Source organism: Temnothorax nylanderi, unplaced genomic scaffold, assembly GCF_030848795.1.
Source record: "Temnothorax nylanderi isolate EJ_2023f unplaced genomic scaffold, tnyl_v1.0 TNYL_tig1246_pilon, whole genome shotgun sequence".
Classification (NCBI taxonomy): domain Eukaryota; kingdom Metazoa; phylum Arthropoda; class Insecta; order Hymenoptera; family Formicidae; genus Temnothorax; species Temnothorax nylanderi.
Genome location: NW_027250308.1, coordinates 1,232 through 8,902, shown reverse-complemented (window position 1 = coordinate 8,902; position 7,671 = coordinate 1,232). Strand labels below are relative to the sequence as shown.

The 7,671-nt window shown below is 37.8% G+C and overlaps 1 pseudogene; it reads left to right on the top strand.

Moving 5' to 3' along the window:
• The first annotated feature begins 3,487 nt into the window (after positions 1-3,487).
• On the top strand, positions 3,488-7,434 carry LOC139787037 (uncharacterized; annotated as a pseudogene).
• Positions 7,435-7,671: the final 237 nt, after the last annotated feature.

The following is a 7,671-nucleotide window of genomic DNA, read 5'->3' as shown; positions in this document are numbered from 1 at the left end:
TCGAAAAAATTTTTATTGCATAAATTATTAGTATAATATCTCTAGAATATGTTTCCAAAGTTCCAGAGCGAAATTCAAACTTAAAATAAGCGATTTTTTACCTGAGCATTACGCAAGTAAAGCGCGCGCTCCGAGAACTTGAAACTTTAAACGCGTTTTTCTCAAAACCATGTTTTTCAAATAAGCGTGCAAGATTACTCACAAACTATTCGACCAATCGACTTGCCCTTTGGCATGCATATAGATAACTAAATTGTATGTAAACCTACTTATTTAGTCATTTTATCAAATTAAATAACTTTTATTGCATAATTAAAGCCAAAATTTTTTCCGTAAAAATCGAATTTTTTTCTAAGTCCTGTTATTTTTCAATTTTGCAGTTCTTACTGAACAAATAGGTTTACCGACAATGGTAACTTATAATAAAAGTAAAAAATTTGTATTTTTGATTCATTGATTAATTGCAGGCGCAATGCTGCACGCCAATTGTGAAGTCCGGCGCTGTGGCCTTTGAGAATAGGCTTTGTTGCTACTTATAAATAAAGAATTTTGCAATGAAAAAATATTTTTTTACATCTACAAATGTTGCTAAAACCATTACCCAAGTTTCAATAAGTTTCATTTTAATGTCTCTTTAAAAAAAATTCCAGAAAATTGCCTTGTTTTCAGCGTTTTACATGAGGCTCCCCCCTTAAGGGCGATAGGACACGAATTAAAGCATACCATTATTCATGTATTAAGTCATTCGATACCCACTACATACCCACAAAAGTTCATCCAAATTGAAGAGTTTGCGTTCGGAGCGTTTCCTTCTTAGATAACTTCACATACCTCGGAAAGCTACGTTTGAAGACCGACAAATAATCGGTACAAATACGACAGAAGTTGGCACTTTAATTGTTAATTTCTTTAGAATCATATCTTTGATGCAAACACAGTAAAAATTGGAATCCTTGTAGCTAGTAATTATGGTAAATATTTCCCTTTACACAGTCAGCCCCAAATAATTTTTGACTGATCTTGATGTTGACCTTGACCTTCAAGGAGTTTAAAGTCATTTATCTTTCCCGTCGCTCGTTGCTTATTAAGAAGTTATTAACAAAACAATTTGGTAATTATTTAGATTAACCCACCTTCAATATCAACCAATTATTATCTGCTTTAACAAAGGGTAGAAAAGTGTATGCGTGGATGCAGTGGGTTCCGCTCCCCTGCGGGGAGCTCCACACACATACATGTGTGATCCGCCCACACAACAATTGGGTTGGGTTATGTTAGGTTAGTTTTTTTTGGAGGTGAAACCCCCCGCAAGGAGGCGAAACCCACTGCATCCACGCATACACTTTTCCTCCCGCTTTGTTAAAGCAGATAATAGTTGGTCCACCCACACAACATTCTTTTGTTTCGTACAAAAACGTGTCGAATAAGTATAATCATATTGGAGATTTTTTTTAGTGTGAAGGTGCAAATATTTACCTTGTTTTGTTAATAACTTTGTAATGAACAACGAGCGACGGAAAAGGTCAATGACCTTGAACTCTTTGAAGGTCAAAGTTAACATCAAGGTCAGTCAAGTGTCGTTTGGGGCTAACTGTGTAAAGGGAAATATTTACCTTTATAATTGTAATTAATTTTATAATTTTTAATTTTATAAATTTTCTTCCTATTTTTAGTGCTTCATATCTTGGAAATACCTTACAACAAGCCAATAGTAGAAAGTCAATCACATTCACACCTGCACAACGTGACACAAATGGCCTTAAATTATAAAGGTGATCGAGAGAGAGAGAGACAATTGGCATTAATAGATGTCAATAAAGATTTATTTTTAATTGCAATAAGGACAACAGGTTCTGGAAGAATATGCAAAATAGGTATGTGATATATGCATATATACATGTATAATTATTAAATAAGTAATTACTAATAAAATTAACTTAAATGTAATTACTAATATGTATGTATGTATGTATGTAAGTAATTTATTGCTATTCCCCGTAGAGTTTACAATCTTTTGACAGTGGCGTTTTAAAGGGACGTACCCAACCCTGTATACAAGACACCTCTCTTGTCCTTAACATAAATCTAGTCAAGTGGCGTTTTCTAGGGACGTACCCAACCTTTTACAATGACAATACTTTCCTAACCCGTCCTGACCATAGCGGCCTTTAACATTCTAGCGCCCTCTCTCCCTTTCTCGCCCCTCTTCCTTGCCCCACTCCCTCTCCCCGTCTGTCCATTTCCCTCCTTCTCTACCCCACCCACTTCATCTCCTCCTGCCCTCCCTTGCGTTCCCCTTTCTTTTTTGCTCTCTCTTCCATCACCCTTCGCACCCTTCCTTTCTTTCTGCCCTCTCTCCGCCTTTCTTCCCTGCTCCTGCTTCGCCTCGTCCGCCTTCCTATCGTCCCTCAGCCCGCTGCTTCCTCTTTCTGTCCGCTCTTCCGAACTTCTTCCCTTTTTGCCTCCTCTTTTACTTGCCCTTTGCCTTTACTCTGCTTTTTTTCACCCTTTTCTTCTTCCTTCCGCTCTTCCGCCTCCCTTCTCCTTCCCTTCTATTCTTCCTCCGCCTTCAGCCTCTTCTTTCTCTTTCCCTCGCTTCTTTATTTCGCTCTCCTTCACTTCCGCTGTCTTTCCCGTTCTCTGCGTCTCCGCTTCTCCACTCTGCCTTCCGTCTAAACGACACGTGCAATCCCGCGCTCACCTCGCACCATCAATATCTCCACCCTCCATCGATCTATCGATCCTTTCACTCGCCGCTCCTTCGTTGCTGCATTACTGCGTGCTGTAAATCCGCCTTGTCTATTCTCCTGTCGCCTCTTCCGTCGTCTTCCCCTACCGTCGGTAACTCCTCTCTCCGTCTTACCGACCTGCGCTCCTGTCCTCTGCTTCATTCCCGCCCCATATTCTCCCTATCCCTACATCCTGCAGTGGGGCCAACCTGCCCATAGCTCCCTGCTCAGCCCGCTCGGTGACGACACTCGGTCCTCAGTTCCATCACCAACTTCTCCCTCCAATCCATCCAATCCATCCTCTTGCCACGTGATGTCCACGTGTCGATCAACGAGCGAACGCATCCGCTCTCATGTCGTGGGCAACACTTCGCGCCAGGATTAGGACATTTGACAAATTTTAGGGATTTTTTTACGTTACACGTAATAAACATGTATATTACGTCAAATATGTATAAAACGTAATATACATGTCTAAAACTATCTAACCTAGAACAGGACTAAAACAGTCGTGTATTCATCCGAGGATTCCGAGGGAAATACTCAAAATCGTCCTAAAACAGTCGTGGGAAGATCCCGTTAGCCGTTAGACGTTACGCTGTTAGCATATGTTCTTACTGCTCTTCTATTGAATATCATATCAGACGTCGTACGTTAAACATCGACCGCAATGTAAATCCCCATAACCTTATCTAAAATCAACACATTTAGTTGTCATTGTTGTCAACTCAGGATTTTACATTATAAAAAAATAGAAGATGAATTTTGAAGATAAAATCAATCAGGTAAGTAATCAAAAAACGATATCATGTACATGTCTTCTAATTTTACTCGTTTGAGAAAACTATTTATTTATTTACAGCCAACATATTCAACTCCTCGTCCAAAGAAACAGCGGTTAGAATCCAAACAATTATCAACATATAACCATACGAAAGCGTTGGCAGCTGACGAGAATATTGATTTAGCATTAGCTCAATTTTTTTTTTTGGATGTAACATTTCATTTAATGTTGTTGAATCAAAACATTTCAAAAACTTTTTGAAACTTCTACTTCCAACATACAAACCTCCAACAAGGAAAAAACTTTCTACAAATCTGCTCGACAAGGTTTACCAGAATCTATTGGCCGAAAGAGTCTCATCTCTTGGATCTGATGGCGTTCTATTAATTGATGGATGGAAAAATTCATCAGCTAATACAAAAAATGTGATATGCACAATATTTACAGTAAACTCAAAGTGCATATTTCTTAAATCCTGGGATTTAACCGGACTGAAAGAAGCTGGTAATCAACTTAAGAAATCGTCAACGAAGCTAAGAAATTAGCAAAGGAAAAGTTCAATATTACTACATATGCTGTGGTTTCAGATAATGCATCGCCAATGATGTTAATGGGAAAAAAAGTAGACATTTGGCACACTACTTGTCACAGCCACAGTGGAAATTTGTTAGCAAAGGCCCTGGTGCCAGAGACATTTGCGAAGAAAGTAAATAACCTTTTGCGATTACAGAAATAGAATGGTTTGTTCCGCCAACAATAATCAACAAGAAACGTTTATTAGTTTCGACTTCCAATGGCAATATAAATTAAAACGTTGCTACGTTTCGACCCCTCGGATCGGGTCCTTATCAAGCAATCTAAATAAAAAACAAACAACACGGTATAACAATAATTTAGTCGGCAGGATAAATTAATAGTCAGGAGAACATATTATAGATGAAGCGATACCTGGCAACTATTCCCTGTCACAAACCTAAACGTCAGCATTCTCGAAATTTTGCCCGAAATAATCAACTAGTCACTGAAAACAATGGTCAGTGAGCAATGTAAAAAGTATGCAGTTAAAGGCGAGCAGAAAATAACTCACACGCACAGGTCGGCGACAGTGGAGAACGTGTTAAAAATATAAAAGAGTGACCACTGCGATGAAGCGTCGTCTGCAATCGAAGTATTGAAATTTTCTCCGGAGTAGAACATTATCGCGGAGCGACGACTAATGTGTGTTCACCTGTCGGAGTTGAGAGGCATACTAACTGTTCTCGGTATCTGACACATTGTAGGTTGTTGGAATAAACAAATATGGTTCACATGATATTTACAACGATGAAATTACTTTGTCATGAATAGGATTTAGATTTTCTTGTATCCTTCTTTAAATTTATCGTCTTCGTATGTTTTTTAATCAAGAACATTTCAGCAATCTCCCTTTTTTTAAATATTTTTTTCTTATGGATGATGTTGGTTTCCGACCATTTAAAATTGTGACCACACAAAAACGCGATGTTTGCTCACAACCGAGTGATTGCTGTCATGTTTTTTGATGTCATTTTGGTGCTCCTTGATGCGTGTCATTAAATGCCGTTTGGTCTGTCCGATGTACACTGCATCGCAGTCGTCACAATCGATCCGATATACAAGCTCGGTCTCATAATCTCTGATAAGTTTGTCTTTTCCTCTCTGAATAATTCCCTCGAGTTTTTTCGGGATGGTATATACAGTATCGAGGTGAACTGTGTTGAGAATGCGTCGGATATCCTCGCCTACACCTTTCACATATGGTACGGCAATGCAGCGTCGTGCATCAAACCTATTCTGCGTCCCATCGACATTATCGGTTGCATTCGCGAGTGTTTGAGCCTGGTATTAATTTTTTATTTATAACATCTAAGGGAAATGAATTATTTAATAGAATTTCTTTAACGAATACTAATGTTGGTTGCATGGAAGCGACTATCTGCCAATAAAATTGCCGGTCTATTAAGCTAGTTATTGTATTGACCTTGTACTGAAATGGGTGATTTGAAAAAAAAATTTATATACCGGCCCGAGAACGTAGGCTTCCTATACCAATTTGTGAATAGGCGACAACCCTCTCTAATACCAAGGTGTCAAGAAACGGAATCGAGTTGTTTACTTCCGTTTCGTGTGTGAATTGAAGGCGTGGATGGTAATTGTTAAACGCGAGTAAGACGTCACCGAGCTTTGCTCTGGGTATTATGGCGAAGATATCGTCAACAAATCTACAGAAAATTGGGATCACAAAATTCAATGAGTTCAAGCAATGGGTTCTCCAAATCATCCATCACCAAGTCCGCAATAATCGGCGACAGAGGGAGCCCATCGGACTACCAAAGGTCTGTTCATAAAAATTACCATTAAAACGAAAGCTAGTGGAATCAAGTATCAGACTAATCGCGTGAAGGAATTGAGGTAGAGTAAACATTGTATTAGGTGAAATTTCATCCCATCGCTTTTCGATAGCTTTCAGAACCAACTCTTTGGGAATGTTGGTGAAGAGTGACGATACATCAAGTGAAATCATAATTTGATCGGTACCAATGCTTAAATCTCTAATCGTCCTTGCGAATGTCCAACTGTCTTTAATGTAAGATTTAGGTCGTTGTGTGAGTTCATGTAGCATGGAATGTAAGAAAAAAGCTATGTTGTACATTGGGCTACCCACTGCAGAAACAATAATTCTGAGGGGGAACCCGGTTTTGTGGACCTTTGGTAGTCCGTAACAGCGTGGGAGGTTACATTCGTGCATCTCAGACGATAGTACGTCGGTTCATCGATGATATCATTGTCTAGCCACGATTAACTAATTGATTAAGTTTATGTGTTAATGTTTAATAGGATCTTTAGTTAGTTTTTTGTAAGTTAATTTATCATCGAGTAAATCGGTCATTCGATCGATGTAATCATCTTGTCCATAACTACGGTAATCTGGCCTTTATCAGCTCTCGTGACAAAAATATCATCGTGTTCCTCAGAAATGCTGACCCGATCCGAGGGGTTCGAAACGTAGCAACGTTTTAATTTATATTGCCATTGGAAGTTGAAACTAATAAACGTTCTTTTGCGATTATTTAAAACACCAGAAAAGGTGCAGAATACGAATTAAAGCAGCAAGGAAGCTCCAGAATTATCCTAGCATGTGACACAAGATGGTGTAGCTATAGAGATGCATTTAGATGTCTGCTAAAAAATTTACGCCTGATGTAAACATTAGTAGCTAAGAAAAAGGTTCAACTAGATAGTAAAAGCGAAAGTCTACTGAAGGATCCCTCATTTGCGATACAATTACAGGATTTTATCTTGATTTTTGACCCGATATGCCAATTAATAAATGTCTGTCAGCGATCTGATTGCAGCATAGCCGAGGGATGTGAAGAATGGTTAAAATGGCAAATTCCGACAGATAATGATGAAATGCAACAAAAGTTGAATAATCGACTGAGTAAAGTTTTAACACCATTGTGCTGACTTCGAACTTTCTACATCCTCAGTACGGCCCAAACGATTTTTACACGATGAACAAAAATGAAAATGGTTTTGACTTTTTAAAACAAGAATTGAATGTGCAATGTATCATTGAGAACCGGAGTGGATTTATATCAAAGAATCTTGGTATTTTTGAAAAATTACAGAAGCGAAATATTATGTCACCGGAAACGTTTTGGATCACAGCTGAACCATTCTGCCCTCGTCTATCATCGCTTGCTCAGAAATTACTAAAAATTCCGGCTGCTTCAGCGCAACTTGAACGACTCTTTTCTTTCTGGGCTTTTGTTCATTCGGATTTGCGTAATCGTCTTACTGTTGACCGGTCTATGAAATTGATTGATATTATTACACTTAAAAATAAATGAATATTTGAGATTATTACGATGATTTGGTAGAATCGGATAATATCTATACGTATATTTAAATTTATAACATTTATTTCAAAAACTAAAATGCTTTTAAGTTCTATACAAAGAGACAAAGATTGTAAATCATGTTTTTCAAAAATACATTATATTTTATTTAAAATATAGCTTGTACTATTATTTTTCCAGTCTAACAATTATTTTTTAAAATCATATATTACTATATTAGTTAAATGCGCTTAAATTTAAATAATAGATAAACATGCTTACTTAAATTAAATAATAA